Below are 17,262 nucleotides of genomic sequence, written 5' to 3' on the forward strand. Positions count from 1 at the left end.
TAAAAACGTCATAGGCTGCTAAAACCATCACCCGTACTGAATCTGTCTCTTGCCACCGTAACGTAGATCCATACAACAATCAAGTAACAGGTTTAAAGTTGAAAGGTTATTTGTTAAAAAGGTTGGGCCAGGGATTTGGCTCAGTGGTGCTGCCGCCTGCCTCGCAAGCACACGGTCCCAAGTTCAGTCCCCGGTACCAAAAAAAAAGTGAAAAGGCAAATGGTTAAATTTTACATGACAGGAATTTTATATGCTGGCCTGGTCCCCAAAAGGCCATTTTTAAATGATTGGGTGCATTTTTATTAAGTCAAGCCAAAGTGGTATAGTCACAAAATTGCGACCTGGCGTTTGCTGCCGGGGATCAAAGTGTGGCCACCTCTGACTCATGTAAGGTGTGAAAAGTGTCTTCCAGAGACTGTGCCCTGCTTGTTGCACGGCAAGTCCAGCCACAGTGCTGCTGCTGCGTGTGTGTGAGAGCTGCAGACAGAATAAAAGAAACTTGGGCAGTTAGGTCCTCCGGCAGCATGCTTAACCTTTAATGCTTTTCGTCTCAACATTGATGTACCAACAGCTTAGGCAGAGCTTACGCACCTGTGGTACTCTTGCCACTTGTTCGTTAGTCGAGTTACCTAATGGCCAGCAGAGTTGTGTCAGGGGGCTCTACCTGGAGACCAGAGGTCGGGCGTGACTGCGCAGCCCCCAGGCCCAGCCTAGTTCCTGGTTCTGTGTGGCCGTGCTTACAAAGAAGCCTACTTCATGACACACAGACGTGACCAGAAACAAATGTCAGCATCTGTGAGTAGACTTCCCTGGAAATCAGCCACGCTTCTTTGCCCAGGTGCTGTCTGGCTGCGTAGCTGCACCAGTGACGTCCTCTCTGGCCCTCAGGAGAAAGTTGCGGACCCTGGCTCAGGCTCCCCGTGACCCTGACAACCTGTGTCCCTCACCACGGGGATTTTCTTCCCCAAGGACCTGCAGTCCCCGCCAGCTCCACAAGGGGCAGTAACTTTAGCTTTCTCCTGGGTCTGCCCCTCCTCCCTGTCATCCTGGGCCTTGGAGACTGAGCGGTGCCAGGTAGTCATGGTGGCAGCCGTGGGTGTGCATTTATCGTGCACAGAACCGTTACTTTCTGAATGTTTGATTTTGTTAAACCGTTGTTGGGGACTAGTGCGGGATAAATTCTGCTTCCTATTGGCCTCCATTAGGGATGGTTATTTAGCAGACAAGTGTGACTTGTCCTTGGGCAGACATTAGAATTTCCCTTACTTGGTCTACCTGTGTGGTACTGGGAGCTGAACCCAGGGCCTTTGCGCTGAGCTCCATCCCTAGCCCTTTGGCTTTTCGAGACAGGTCTCCATAAGTCACTGAGTGGCTGAGGCTGGCCTGGAACTTCTGATCCTCCTGCCCCAGCCTCCTAGAGTGCTGGGATTACAGGCACGTGCCACTGTGGCTGCCCATAATTGCAACTCCTTGCACATGAACATTTGCACATCCATAACCACATATATTTAGGTGTTTACTTTGCACCAAAACTCCATAACCTGTGGGAATCTTGAGTGTTTAAGTTCGATGAGGTTTACCTAGACAGATAATGAGCAAAGCACGTATAAGTTAGAGAATTAAAATGGTTGATGAAAATGCAGTGATGACAAGAATAAGGGCTCTCTGCTTATGTGAAATCTGTGATGGTTTCTCCCTTCTGATTGGGCCTAATGATGAAAATGAACAGGGGTGAAGTCTAGCATGGCTGCTCAGAGGGGCTCTCCTGTTTAGCCCGAGTGGTGTCCACCATGTCCAGCCCTGCCTTCGCCCTGTGGGGTTTGCTGTGGAAAAGGCAGCTTGGCTTTTGGTCAGGCTTTGTGGAGAGGGTTCTGAGGAGTGAGTCTTCCCTCGTGAGAGGTTTCCGCCTAGCTCCAAAGGGATGCTGTTTTTCCCTGAATCGGGAGTCAGAGCTTGCTTGATGGCAGGTTAGGTCACCTGATAGCCCCAGGCAACAGGCCCAGCTCCAGTGGGTGAGTGCTTGGAAGACAGCTCGGGGCTCCATGCAGCGAGTCAGGGGCATTGGGCTGGCTGGCGGATGGACGGTGGCTTCCTGGAGCCTCTCTGTCACTTGTGCGCGCCCATTGCGCCCCGCAGACTGTGGGTACTCTACGCCCATGGCGACCCGGCTTGCTTTCTACTGTGATTCGGGCCACAAGAGGCCTGATGCCAAAGCCACCTCACTGTTGCATGGTGCTCACAGGGGGCAGGAGTTCAGCAGGAATACCGATGAGCTCACATTGGCGTGGAGTTCCCGATGGAGGGGTTAGGCTGTCTCAGTACCGTTTATTCATTTAGAGTCAGGGTCACCCTGTGGAGCCCTGGCTGGCCTTGAGCTCACTAGGTTGCCCCGGCTGGTCTGGAAGACCCAATCCTCCTGCCTCAGCCTCCTGAGGGCTGAGGTTACAAGTGCACTGCAGCACCAGCGTCTGTACTTTTAGATCCCTGTTGAGCGCCTTCACTCTAGAAACTTGTGACTCTTTGGCATTAGCAGCATATGCAGAAGGGTTTATGGAGGTCTTCTGTCTCCCATCTCCCACTTTTTCTTTTTTAGTACTGGGGTCTAACTCAGCCATCACACTGAGCTACATCCCTTAAACCCTCTTTCCGGTTTTTTTATTTATTTTGAGCCATGTTCTATGTTGCCCAGGCTCGATTCAAACTTGTCATCCTCCTGCCTCAGCTTCCCAGGTGCTGGGATTATAAACTACACCACACCCACCTTGACCCTTTCTTTGAGCTCGAGGCCCATCCCTCATTAATTCTGGGGTCCAGATGGTTGTGAGCAGTTCTGGAGCTGACTTCGGGCTTTTCATCGGGGTCCATTGCTAGACAGGGCCTCTTGTGAGTAAGACGGAACTTGTCTGCCTGTTATGACACCTCCTGAAGTTCTCCTTGGGGCTGGAAGGTGACACTGAGATACATGTTACCTTGGCTGCCCACGAGTCCACTGCAAAGTCTCGGCCGCCTGAGGTTTTCTGTTTGGGGCACTGACTGCTTCAGAGTATTTACCTAATTATTCCGATTTAACTCCCAAACCAAGCACACTAACTAGTGAGCTGTCCCCCATTCCCTCCAGAACGCTGGCAAACAGCTGTGAAGGAATGGAGTAGGTCACTTCCCTCGCCCCAAATACTTGGTAGTAGCTAATTTTGTTTAGAAAAATGGAATTGGTTGTTTCTGATTTAAAATCCCAGTTTAATGAGCCAGGTGTGGCGCACCCCTGTGATCCCAGCACTCGGGAGGCTGAGACAGGAGGATCACTGTGAATTTAGGGCTAGCCTGGGCTATGTAGTGAATTCAAGGCCAACCTGAACTATATAGTGAGACCCCATCTCAAAAAACCTAAAATAAATAAAAATAAAATCCCAATTTACAAAGAAGTTGCTATACCATAACAGGTTAAATTTTGTTGTGTAGCAATCAGTGGCTTCACTGAAGTAGGAATTTTTCCATTAAACAAGAAAATGCTTATGAAGCAAGCCAGCTTCAGTGAAGGTGTTTGGCATCACTGGCTGTACAAGCAACCCCACCATTGCTGTCACCATGTGCTGCTGCTGTGCTTCGTGCTGATGCTGCTTTGCATTGTTGCGGGTTGAACCCAGGTCCCCAAGCGCCCTGGCTCCACACCCAGCCCTGCCCAGGCCACAGTCACAGCAGATGTTTGCCAGATTTGGGGGTGCTGGTTGCCTGCCGCTGATAACCAGAGCAGTAACTGCAGCTTTGCTTTGCCTTTTTGTTCTTCTTTTCCGTGGTACTGGGGATGGAACCCAGGGTCTCCTGCACCCTGGGCACATGCCCTGAGCCTGCACCATGCCCAGCCCTGGGCTTTGCACTTATTTTACAGAAATGGGACGGTACCTAGGTGTTGACCTTCCACTGGCTGCTTTTTTCATGTCTACCCATTTGCCCTTGAGAAAGATAGTTTCAAATTTTTCTGGAAAAAATGGCAACATTCTGAAATGAAAATCTCTGTAATGTCACCCTGCCCTGTCTGAGCACTGCTCCGTGATAGATGCAGGGGATGGAGTTTAGTAGAAAGGGTTTCACATGCAGCTTTCTGCCAAGTGGCTGGCGAGGCTGTGCTCTAATGTGCTTCACCGACACGGATGAGCAGAGGCGGCCACACTTCAGCTTCAGGGTGTGACCGGATGTGTCCACACACAGACACACGCACGTGTGTAAGCGTCCAAACAGCTGTGTACCTGGGTGATCTGCACTTTCCTCGTGTTGTGATTTTGTGATACTTTTTGGGTCTGTATTGGCCATTTGTATTTATTCTAAAATTATCCCTTTTCCTATTGCTTGGTTACGTACAAATATTTTCTCTAAGCTGCCTTGGTTATATTTGTTTATGGCTTCTGTGTCATTCAGAAGTTTTAAATTTTGAGATTTTCTTTTTTTTTCTTTTTTCTTTTTGGTACCGGGGATTGAACTCAGGACCTTGTGCTTGCAAGGCAGGTGCCGGAACCACTGAGCTAAATCCCCAGCCCTAATTTTGAGATTTTCATCTCTGATTGTTTTGTTCATCTCTGCAAAAAATCTTCACTTTTTGCCAGGTGTGGTGGCACATGCCTGTAATCTCAGCACTGGGAAGCTGAGACAGGAGAATCTCTGCAAGTTTGAGGCTAGCCTGGGCTACAGAGTGAGTTGAAGTCCAGTCTGAACTGTATAGCGAGACTGTCTCAAAAAACAAAACAAACTTCACTTTTTATTACATTAACATTAAAAAATCTCTTTTACAAGGCTGGTCAAAATATATGGTGGATGTTTATATTTATTATAGCAAAAAACATGCTGCCATTGATCTCCCTCAAAATTCTCCCACTTGCTTCCAACACTCTTAAGCCACTGTTCTGGCTTTCTTTTTGGTTTTTTTTTGAGACAGGGTCTTGCTACCTTAGTAGTTCAGGCTGGCCTCGAACTCATGGTGCTCCTCCGGCTCAGGCTCCTGAGTGCTGGGATCACAGGCCTGCACCACCACGCTGGCATTATTTTCTAATTTTGAGAAATCATTGCATATTGGGGGATAAACTCTTTATAACCTCGACAGACTTGGGTTTGCCTGCACGGCTGTCCTTGGTTTGCTGCAGTATTTCTGTGGAGAGACGCGCCTTTTTAGAAGCTACTCCCACAGTGGCGCCAGGCCCGGACTCACGTTCACGGACTGAGTCTGCGCCCGCAAGCGCCGTGGAAGCCGTGGAAGCCGTGGAAGCCGTGGAAGCCGGAAGGTCGTCTGCGCCACGACTGCGGATGCAGCAGCCCAGCCCGCCTCACTCTCGGGCTCCCGCCTTCACTTCCGGCCCGCAGTGCTGTTCTGTGTTGGGTGCCGCCATCTTCAGTTCCGCGACGGCTCCCGGGGCGGGGGGCGTGGCCTGCGCTGGGCGGGACCGCTGACCGCTGACCGCTGAGCCGTCCATCTCCACTCCCCCACCCGTGCGTGCAGCTCCGCGGCCGGGCCGTGCCTGGCGCCCTGTCTCTTCAGAAGCCACTTCACGGCTCGCGTTGACAGCAGACATCCTTCCAGGAGATTCCCCAGCTCCCGCCTCGCCCTCCACTGGTGCTCCTGGAGCCCTGCACCAATCACAGGGCCCAAATTTGAACCCGTTTGTACCTGGACCAATCACAGGGTTCAAATTTGAAGGCTTCACAGGCCTTTACTTGAACCAATCACAGGATCAGAATTTGAACTCAGTACTGGAAAAATCACAGGCCTGCAGCTGCTATGTACGGTGCGCGCAGCCCATCTCCCACTCCCGGAGGGTTCCGAGAGGTGTTCCGCTCGGTTGCTGCTGCACAGCCCCTGTGAAAGACTCGTTCTCTGAGAACCCACCCATGTCTGTTGGGATGCTTGGGATGGAACCCAAGGGTTTCTCTACCATTGAGCTACATCCCCGCCCGTTTGTTTGGTTGGTTGGTTTTTGGTTTGACAGGGTCTTGTTATGTAGTTCAGGCTGGCCTCGGACTTACAGCAATCCTCCTTCCTCAGCCTCCAAAGTAGCTGGGCTTATAGGCCTGTGCTACTTGCAATCATTTAAAAATATTTTTTCTTTCTTTGTCCTTACCCATTGGGAGTCTAGGTCACTTGTTTGGCTCAGTCTTCCTGGTCATGAATTCTCTTATCAGCAATATATACATACACATATATGTATATATATGTATATAATCTACTGTTTATTCAGTACATTGATTTTTAAATTTCAATTCTATTTTTTATTTCTAACTTGGTTATTTTTAAGATTTCCTTCTTGGAGCATGTTGTTGAGCTTCTCTTATTTTTAAATCACATTTACATAGTTATTCCATAATCCTTGGTAGTTGTACTTTCTGAAGTCTTTGAAGATCTTATTTTTTATACGTTTAATGTTGTGATCAGCTAGTATCTTCGGGGTTCACGCATAGGTGTTCTGTTTGTTTTGCAGCCCTGGGGTTGAACAAGGTCCTCGCACTGAGCTGCACCCTCAGCCCCTTTGTGTGTGTGTGTGTGTGTGTGTGTGCAGCCAACTGTTCCAACTGTTTTTATTGCCATTTCGTTTCCCTTTTTTTTTTTTTTTGGTACCGGGGATCAAACTCGGGTCCTTGCACTTGCGCAGCAGGCGGTGAAACCACTGAGCTAAATCCCCAGCCCTACCCCTGTATTTAAAGATGAATGCAGTAAAATTTAAAAGTAGGAATTTAGATGGAGATGTGAGTGATAAATCTGACACAGACCAAGTGAAAATGCAACCGGACGCGCACCTCAGCCACGCCAGCCCCAGGCGCTGCTCTGTCACTTCCACCACTTCTGCCTGTGCCAGCTGCAGTGTGGACTGCAGGATTTCAGGAGCCCCTGAACTGCCGTGGTGGCCCCTGAAATTATACATGGGGAGCAGAAGCAAAGGCTAAACTTACACCTCACGCTCTTATGTTAGAGACTGCCGTGGTGTGTGTTTTCCGCTACTCGGAGTAGTGTGACCACTGCTCCCGCTGCCCGTCCGCCTCCGTCCTCAGGCAGCACCAGGGACAGAGTTGAGCCGAGCAGCCTGAGAGGAGCGAGGACCCTGCATCCCGACCGTACGAGCCCAGCTGCAGGCTGACAGAGGGCGGCCAGCTGGGCCCTGCAGGGGCTGACTTTGGGAACCGCTGTGTGCTCCCCAGAGCTGTCTGGTGCAGCCCGGTCCCGGTGTCTCCCGGAGTTGTCTTCACGGTGGGGACGCTGCCCAGTGCCGAGCTACTGCCACAGAGGAGCACAGCACAGCACGCCGCCATGGCCTTGTCACCAAGGGCGGCGTCCGAGTGTGGCAGCAGGGACAAGGCCACACTAGTGGAGACCGGGACCCTGGACTTCGAAGGACACCCTGGGGTGACCTGAGCCATCTGGGTGGTGGCCAAGCCCCGAGATGGCACCATGTCCGTGTGCTTCCCGGGCCTGCCTGAGAGCTGTGGCCAGCTGGCAGGGGGCCTGCTTAGGAGGGGCCACTCAGGTACCCGGGAGCGAGGGGCCTAGGGAAGAAACCTACCCTCTCTTTTTGTTCTTTTGTTTGTTTTAATTTGTTTTTTGGTACCAGGGATGAACTCTGGATCTTGCCACTGGGCAAGGCAGGCGTGGCGCCACTGAGCTAAATCCCCAGCCCTGTTTTGGTTTCTTTTTTTTTGGTACCAGGGATCGAACTTGGGTCCTTGTGCTTGCAAGGCAGGCGGTGGAACTGCTGAGCTAAATCCCCAGCCCTTGGTTTGTTTTTTGAGACACAATCTCATGTGTAGCCCAGACTGGCCTCAAACTTGCAGCAATCCTCCTGCTGCAGCCTCCCAAGTGCTGGGATTACAGGCGTGCACCACCAAGACTAGAAGAAACCTACTGTCGGTGATCAGGCAATAAATCCAGACAGACAGGCAGAGGAGATTTTGAGAGGAACATGGTGAGACACTAAAGACCAGGGACTCAAGGTGAGAGGTGTGGGGGCCCCAGTAGTCTGAAATCATTTCAAAATAAAGGTTTTCTTCAAAGCATCAAGTTTGTGTTGTAAAATCCCTGAGAGATGCAAGGAGAAATGCAGCAGTAATCTTCCGAGCACCCTTTGTCCATGTGAAAGAAGTGGGTGGCAGGAGACAGACATGGTACAGCCCCGGGGTGCAGTGGCTGCCGCAGGTCTGGTCCTGGAGCGGCTGGGCTTCGGCAGAGATGCCTCAGCAGGGCAGTGAGCAGGCGTGGTGTGCAATAAGCAGCCCAGAGCGCCGCTCTGTCGACCAGCTGGGGCGCCGTGAGTTTCTGCCTACAGATACCCTTGGCCTGCACGCTGTTTTGTGTCTGAAATTAGGTGGAAGTGGATGTCACACGTTCATCTAAAATCGCTGGTCATTCAACAAACGAAAAGCAACACTGAGGGCCAGGGATTTAGCTCAGTGGTGCTGTGCCTGTCTTGCAAGCGCAAGGTCCTGAGTTTGATCCCCGGTACCGCAAAAAACAAAAAAAAACAAAAAACACTGAGATTCCAGCTCACTTCAGTGTGCATGGCTATCATCAAAAAATTAACCAGCAATAATTGCTGGAGATGCTGTGGGAAAAAGGAACCCTTCTCTACTGCTGGTGGGAGTGCAGACTGGTGCAACCACTGTGGACATCAGTGTGGAGATACCTCAAAAAGCCAGAACTAGAGGTTCCTTTGACCCAGCTATCCCTCTCCCAGGTAGCTTCTTGGAAGAGTTAAAAGCATCACACCACAGCGATATATGCACACCCATATTTATAGCGGCACAGTTTGTAATAGCTAAAGCTTGGAAGCAGCCCAAATGCCCATCAACTGGAAACTGGATAAAGAAGATGTATTATTATATACAGTGGAGTACTACTCTGGCATAAAGATGGATAAACTTGAGTCATCTATAGGAAAACGGATGTGCCTCAAGACCATAATCCTAAGTGAAATAAATCAGACACACAAGTCTAAGTATCGCACTGCTTCTCTTGTGTGAGAAACCCAAAGGGTAAACAAGGAGCACATGGAGGACAGACGCTGGGAAGCAGGCAGAACGTGTTCACACGGGCAGGGGAACAAGGGAGAGGAGGGAGAGGGAAGGAAGGGAAAAGCGGATGTAAGGGGAGAATGGAAACAGCTTTTGGATATAGGGAAGGGAAGGGAAGAGGAAAAGAAACTCAGATGCGTCACCTCCGGGTCCAGATTCCATGCTGAATGTGACCCACGTGTGTAGCAAACGTGTGCTAAGGAGAACTGAGTTCCTGACACCGAGGCCTCTCCAGGCGGCTTTGTGGAAAGTGCACTCCTGACCCACACGGTTCAGAACCCACAGGGAAGCCACCTGTTTCCGATGCTGCTTGGTTTGGTTCGGTAACTGGATGGGGCAGGCAGAGGGCGGAGGACGGCGCCCCCAGGCCAGGCCAGTTCTGTGTGGATTAAGGAACCTCGGGAAGGAGGCACCCACAGAAAGAGGACTCCACGTGGAGTGCACACAGCTTTCTCCTTGCGGGGGGCAGGCTGCCTGTCATCTCTGCTACTTGGGAGGCTGAGGCAGGAGGGTGGCAAGTTCGAAGCCAGCGTGGACAACTTAGTGAGACCCTGTCTTAAACATTCGAAAGTAAATAAAAAGGGCTGGGGGTGTCGCTCAGCGTTCCCTGGGTGCAATTTCCAGGATTCAGCGGATGGTACTCTGTCTGGGACAGGGGACCAGGAAAGAAACCAGTTGGGGAGGACTCGCGCTTGGAAACCCGAGGTGTGGGGGACTCACCCTTCACTGGTCCCGGAGGTGCCACTGGCACCAGCCTGCTTCAGCCAGAAAGGTTGGCACCTTCGAGGTGAGGTCCTGCTTGGCAGAGAACCAAGAAAACGGCTGCTTAGGGCGAAATGTCCAAGCCAAAACGGGCGTGGCTTCTTTCCAGGTTGCGGGGCATCTCCATAGATCAGCAGTGGAAGGGCCTGCCCGCCTGCCCGGGCCTCATGTTACTGGGGAAAGCACAGAGCATCTCCTGTGGGGTGAGGACGTCCACTGTCACCACTCCTGCCCATCCCGGCTCCTCCAGCAAGCGCCAGCCAGAGAGAGGTGGAGTAACTTGGGAGAAGGGAGAAGGCAGGTCACCCTTCAAAGATGACACGGTCCTTTCCATAGAAGACCCAAATTACTCTACCAGGAGACTCCTAGAACCAACACATCCAGCGGGCAGCGAGATACAGAATCAGCACACGAAGATCATAGCGTTCCTGTTCCGCAGTAATGAAGGCACGGAAAAGAAATTAGGAAAACAATCCCATTCACAACAGCTGCAAGGAAAATTAAATACTTAGGAATTAATCTGACAAAGGAAATGAAGACCTCTGTAACAAAAACTCAGTACTCCTCTGAAAACGGAGGGGTTCTCAGGAAATGGAAGCCATCCCGGCTCCCAGGCAGGCAGAGCCACTGTGGCCCAAAGGCCCTACGTGCAGCTGGGGTAGCCTAGTGCAGTCCCAGGCACGGTACCAACAGCATTCCTCAGCGCTGGAGAAAGCTTAAAACTCACCTGGAACAGAGCAGACCCAGACTCACAAAAGCAGCCCTGGCAGTAAGCAAAGCAGCAGGCGTCACAAGCCCAGATTTCAGGTTGTATCACACAGGTGCAGTGACGAAAGCAGCACAAAGCAGGCCTTGGACCAGTGGACCAGAACCGAGGCTTCAGAAACAGCACTGCCATTCAGCGCTCCCCTGACCTGTGACAAAGGCACCAAAGCTACACTGGACAACGACGACGGCCTCTTTAACAAAAGTGCTGGAGGGCCAGGGGATTTAGCTCAGTGGTGCTGCCGCCTGCCTCGCCAGCACAAGTTCCCGAGTTCAATCCCTGGTACCAAAAAAATAAAAAATAAAGGTGCTGGGAAGGCCAGCTATGCACATGCAGAAGACTGAGTGAGTCCAGACCCGTGCACTAAGCTAGAGTCAAAATGGATCAAAGAATAGACAGCAAAACAAAACACTTAATCTACTGCAAGATAAAACAGGTAAAACTCTTGAAGTTGGAGGCATAGGGAGGGACTTTGTAAACAGAACCAGTGACACAAGAAATAGTACCAAAATCAACAAATAAGATCACATCAAATTTTAAAACTCCTGCACACCAAAAAGAACAACCAACAGAGTGAAGAGACACCCTACAGAATGGGAAAGAAATTGCCAGCCATTCTTTGCAGAGGACTAAGATGTAGAACATATAAAGAACTCAGAAGAATTAACCCCCCAAATAAAAGACCCAGCCAAGACCAGGTGCTTCTCAGACAAAGAAGTTCAAACGGGGCTGGGGACTTCGCTCAGTGGTTTCGCCATCTGCTGTGCAAGCGCAAGGACCCGAGTTCAATCCACAGTACAAAAAAAAAAAAAAAAGTTCAAATGGCCAATAAATACATGAAAAATGTTCAATTCTCAGTCCGTGGAGAATACAAATAAAAACAACACACATTTCATCCCACTTAAGAAAGAATGGGCCGGGGGTGTGGCTCAGCGGCACAGCACCTGCCTGGGAAGTGCAAGGCTCTGAGTTCAATTTCCGGTACAAGAAAGAAAGAGAGAGAGAGAGGGAGGGAAAGGGAGGGAGGGAGGAAAGGCCATCATCAAGAAATCAAGGGCCAGGGGTGTAGCTCAGTGTCACCACGCCTGGCTCACAAGTGCAAGATCCTGAGTTCAAGCCCTGGTACCAGGGGAAAAAAAGCAGAAATGAAGTAAGTGCTGGTGAGGCTGGGGGGGAAAGAACCCTTCAGCATTATTGGTGGGAGTGTAAACTAGTGCAACCACAGTGGAATTCAGTATGGAGATTCCTCAACAGACCTAAAACTAGAGGTTCCATTTGACCCAGCTGTTCCCTTCCAGGTGTCTTCCCGAAAGGGGTGAAGAGATCACATTACAGTGATGCATGCACACCGTGTTTAAGCAGCACAGCCCATAACAGCTGCATCTTGGAAGCAGCTTGTATGCCCGTCAACAGGTGAATGGATAAAGAAAGTGTGTTTAGGAAAATGGAGGCACTTTGAGACCACAATGTTAGATGAAATCAGACACCTAAATATATGTTTTCCTTTTTTTTTTTTTGGTACCGGGGATCAAACTCGGGTCCTTGCGCTTGCGAGGCAGGCGGCGGAACCACTGAGCTAAATCCCCGGTCCCAACTTCATTTTTCTATATGCACCCAAAAGAATCGAAACGAGGGTCTCAGGTGCTTTTACGCCCATGTTCCCTGCAGAATTATTCCGAAAAGGAGGAATAAGCTAAATGCCCGTCAGCAGATGAATACATAATGTGACGCGTTCACCTTGAGGCTGCACTCTCAGCTGAGGTAAATCGGCCCCGCATGGTTTCTCTACTGTGAGAAGCCAGAAGTGGAAATAAGGACCAAAATGTATAAAGACCGGGAAATGGGAAGAGAATCTTCAAATGGGAAGTGGAGGGGGGATAGAAGGGAAAATGGAAACAAACCTTTTGCACAAGGAGGGGAAGAGGGCTGAAGGGAGGGGAGGGAGCAGCAAGACGCGGCTCCAACAGGTGCAATTCCCTGCGCGAATGTCATGTTCTGTGTATCTAAAAGGTAACAAGAAATGTCTTGGTTGAAACAAATGTGACGCATACACAGTGAAATAGTACTCAGCTATAAAAGGGGAGAGAGGCCCGGGACAGGTGGAGCACGGTTGTAATCCCAGCCACTCAGGGAGCCTGAGGCAGGAGAACTGCAAGTCTGAGCCCACCCTGGGGAACTTAGCAAGCCCCTGCCTCAAATTAAAAACGAGAAAAGGGTGTGGTGTGCAGCCCAGCGTGAAGGCCCTGGCTGGATCCACAGTGGCCGGGTGGGTGCGGCTCCCGCGGAGAGGCGCGGAGGACGCGTGCGTGGGCAGGCAGCGGCCCGGGCGGGACGGGAGACCATGGCTCACGCGTCCGGACCTCGTGCGGCGCGACTCTTCGCAGTTTTACCCGAAACAGAGGAGGCGCACGATGCAAACAGACTTCCGCAGGCATCTCCCCCACCCCGGCGTGTCCGCGCACGCGCATGTGTCATGCCCGGGGCGCACGTCCGCGCCTGCGCCCAGCACTGCGCTCTGCACCCACGCTGGCGGCGCCGCTGCGGGCGCGCGACGAAGCGCAACCTGAGGCCGGCCGGGGACGGCGCTCGCCGCGCAGCGGTTGCCATGGTGCCGGGCAGGCCGCTTCCGGTGGACGGAGCCTCCCGGTACCGGGCGTCCCGCGTGGCCCCGCTATGTCGAGGGAGGCAGTCGGCGGCCGACCCGGCCCACGTCCAGTGTGTACCGCGAAGGCAGCGTCGCCCCCGCCGGCTCCTCAGGGGAGGAGACCCTCAGACCGGCAGATCTCAGCCGGCGCCGGGCCACGCCCCCGTCCTGGCACTCTGGAGGGTGAGGCAGGAAGATCACAAGTGCCAGCCCACCGTGGACAACGCAGAAGCTTGGGATACCCTGTCTCAGATGTAAACGTGACAAAAGGTCTGAGGATGCGGCTCAGTGCAGAGGGCCTGGCTTCGATCCCCAGGACTGAAAACAAAAGGAAAAACGCAAAGCGGGGAAACCAAGAAGTTGCGAGTCACAGGAAGTCCTGACAGCTGGTCAGTGCCTGTGGGACCTGCGGGCAACAGATGCCGGCCTGGCTGGGCAGACGCCCTCGAGTCACCAGCATTCACACGCGCGGCTCTCCGCATGGACATCACTTGCTAGGTTTGTCTGTAGTCTTCTGATATCTCAGTGCCTTTTTAAAGATTTCTGCCGAAACGTTGCTTTCCTTACACTTTGTTACTAATAGATCCCAACGGGGCCGATTATCTGCCTCATTACCGCTGATGGTTTATTTGCAAATTATTTCCAATTATCCGCACACAACCGCATTATCTGAGAAAATCGTCCTCTTATTTCTTCCTTTCCTGCACTCACTACTTGAACTTCTTGCTGTCACCCTCTGACCCCGGAGGATGCTGGAACCATGCTGGACAGGTGTGACAGGCAGAGCGGCCTCCTGTCCAGCCTCTCACAGAAGGCCCCGTGTGCACAGGTGTCTTTTTGTAATACCATCACGTTACAATTTTTATTTTTTTGAGGTACCAGGGATCAAACTCAGGACCTTTCAGTTCTGAGGCAGGTGCAGCGCCACTGAGCTAAATGCCCAGCCCACACATGTTTTTCTATTAGGAATTTACTAAGATTTCTTTCTAAAAATCATTAATAAATGTTGAGTTTGCCATGCCTATAATCTCCGCACCCTAGGGAGGCTGAGGCAGGAGGACTCCTGTGAGTTCCAGGCCAGCCTGGGGTACACAGTGAGACCCTGTCTCAAAAAAAAAAAACAACAAATTTTAAAAAGTTGAATTACCTAAGGTATCTAAGTATACTACATCGATTGAGAGGATCGTATATTTCTCCTTTATCAATGTAGAAAAAAGATTTTTTTGTTTTCGTACCAGAGATCGAACCCAGGACCTGCACTTGCAAGACAGGTGCAGCACCACTGAGCCAAATCTCCAGCCCCTCGATGTGGAAACTTTATGCTGGTTGTCCTAAATGACCTTGCATTCTCAGCGTAAGCACAAATAGGTCGCCAAGGCCACACTTCCAGGCCCCGCTTGTCCGGCCTCACGGTGCTGGGCTGCAGCTGACACAGAACGCATGGCTGCGGCCGAGTTCACGCGGGGCACGTGTGTCTGGTGGGGGCTGGTGTGGGGCCCTCCGTGGCTGCTGCACCCGTGTCCTGTGTGGCAGAGGGTGACTGGGGCCTCACGTGCCCGGCCGGCCTCATGGCCCTGTGCCAGGCCCCGCTAGGGCCATAGCACACGTTGCTGCTCCAAGTCTCCAGCCCAACCCGGCACTGCCCTGCAGTCACCCTGGGGCACCTTCTGGCCCAGGCGGCAGAGGTGGCACCAGTGCCTTTCAGAGCTGAAGCCCAGGGACAAGGCTGCGGGCACGGAGCCAGCAGGGCACGGCTCTCCCTCCGTGAGACGCCGGCTTCCGTCTTCCTTGAATCTTGGTGGAAACCACAGGGCCATGGAATTCGGCACTGGCGAGTCACGTTCTGGTTGGAGTCGTCCATGAGCCTCAACTTTGCTGTCACCGGGCCCTGTGGGCCCCGCAGGACTCCCAGCGCTGGCCCACACACCTGGGAGTCCCACCCCACACTGCCCGAGTCATTCATTTCCCTCCTGGCCCCCAGAACCAACTTCGAGTTTATTGATTCTGTTATCATGGGTTTGCCACCTCATTGATTTCCGTTGCTGTGCTTACCTCATGCCTTCACTGGGTTTCTCTGCTGCTGCTGTGGTTTCTCAGTCTCCGTGTCATCCAGCCACTCTGTGCACCACGTCGGCCCTCCGGGGCCGTGGGCCAAGTCGGCACCATTTCCCAGTTCTTTGGGTCTTTCCCCAAGGCCTGGTCCACATGGCCCTGTGGTCATGGCTGGAGGGGGAATTCCTCTCATACACGTTTTAATATCTGTTGTTTATATGCCTGCTGTCCAAATTCAACATCAGAAATAATCAAAAGGAAACAAGGAGCCAAGCGCCATGGTGCATTCCTATAATCCCAGCCCTCTGGGAGGCTGAGGCAGGAGGATGCCAAGTTCACTGCTAGCCTGGACAGCTCAGCAGTTGTCTCAGAAATAAAATAGGGCTAGGGATGCAGCTCAGTGTGAAGGCCCTGAATACAACTCCCGGATGTCTCTGAGGACGGCAGCCAATGGCACCAACATCATGCTTGGTTCATCCTACATTTCCTGGGCATCGAGGTGGCTTCAGCAGGCAGGAGAGCTGGCATCTTCCAGCAGGAGGCTCAGGCAGTGACCGAGAGCTAGGCACATACCTTGGTAGCTCCTGTCCTTGAGAAGGGCACTCCTGGCTGCAGGGCGGTGGGAGGCTGGTGGGGATTGAAGGATTTACACACATGGAAGGGTTTACAGCAACACAGTTCCTAAAGAAAATGCTCTCCCGGAGGGAGGGGGAGCTCATTCCTTTTACCACTAGGGAAGACCTTTGTTTTGTTTTCTGAGACTGGGACTTGCTGTGCAGTTCCAGTTGGCCTTGAACTCACTGTGTAGCCCAGGCTGGCCTCAAACTCACAGCAGTCCTCCTGCCTCAGCCTCACAAGTGCTAGGGTTACACGCGTGTGCTATCATGCCTGGCAGATATTCTTTTGAAGCAAAGCATTTGTTGGTACATTGCAGCTAAACATAATGGTCACATTCATTGTAGGGAATTTGTACCAGTACATGATGTATCTTGCTGGTTCTTTCTTTCCCCTTCGACCCCTCTTCCTCTCTGTATTTACAAAAGCTTTGTTTCCATTTTTTTCTTCTGTTCTCTTTCTTGTGCCTTCTTTCCTTTCCCCCTTCCCTCCTCCCTTGTTCCCCTTCTCATTTGGACATTTTCTTCCCATTTCCCAATATCTATTGTACATTTTTACTGAAAACCCCTGAAACGTTACCAGAAACTTCTACACTTGATCAGTCTTCTACCAGGCTGAGAAGCGATACGTTACCAGAAACCTCTGCAGTAGGCTCCAGTCTCCTGCTCAGTGTACAACAAAAGCCTGAGGGAAAAAACCTAAAAGACAGAACTAAGAGAGACAGAAAGTGGGGAGCCAGGACGACCAATGCTGGTGCAGCCAACAAAGGCCTGGCCAGTCCAAGCTGCTGATTTTTTTATTGGTAATCAGTTAGGGTAAAGGCGAGATACATGCAAGGATTGTACTACATGTAAAGATGCCCAGTCCCTGCAGTTTTATGGAAACTAATGTAAACAAGGCTCATAAAAGACAAGACATAGTGTTCTCAAATTAGGAACAGAATAAACAAAATACATGGTTGTAATTAGAACATTGTCCAAAGGTTTTAGTTGTGGGAACGGAATTTAGGTGGGAGTTACTCTGACCTCGGTACACAGGCTTCGGCCAGACTCACTTCTATAAACTTAAGCCAGTTGTGGGGTTAACGCTTCACAGCCTGCACTGCTTAGAGCCTGCTTTGGGCATAATGAATATTACCGTCTCCCGCACATTTTGGTCCTTATTTAAATTTTTGGGTCTCACACCAGAGAAACAAAGTGGTATCGAATCACGTGTATCCGATCTCAAAGTGCATCCATTTAGCTAGAAATGTCTCAAGTTGATTCTCTATGGGAGAGTTGTGCTCCACAGTATGTAAAACCACATCTTCTTTATCCAGTCTCCAGTTGATGGGCACTTGGACTGTTTCCAAACTTGTGCTATTACAAACTGTGCCGCTATA

The 17,262-nt window shown here is 51.4% G+C and overlaps 1 long non-coding RNA gene across 1 annotated transcript; it reads right to left on the bottom strand.

The window, feature by feature from the left end:
• Nucleotides 1-4,720: 4,720 nt before the first annotated feature.
• On the bottom strand, nt 4,721-13,044 carry LOC110344681 (uncharacterized). The gene is made up of 2 exons (XR_015443846.1): nt 12,961-13,044; nt 4,721-12,573 (listed from the first exon to the last, which is right to left on the bottom strand). It is a non-coding gene; the product is annotated as an uncharacterized LOC110344681 (long non-coding RNA).
• Nucleotides 13,045-17,262: the final 4,218 nt, after the last annotated feature.

Source organism: Heterocephalus glaber, unplaced genomic scaffold (assembly GCF_053883595.1).
Source record: "Heterocephalus glaber isolate CG9 unplaced genomic scaffold, H.glaber_assembly_v1.0 deba00001579, whole genome shotgun sequence".
In the NCBI taxonomy this organism is placed as follows: Eukaryota; Metazoa; Chordata; class Mammalia; order Rodentia; family Bathyergidae; genus Heterocephalus; species Heterocephalus glaber.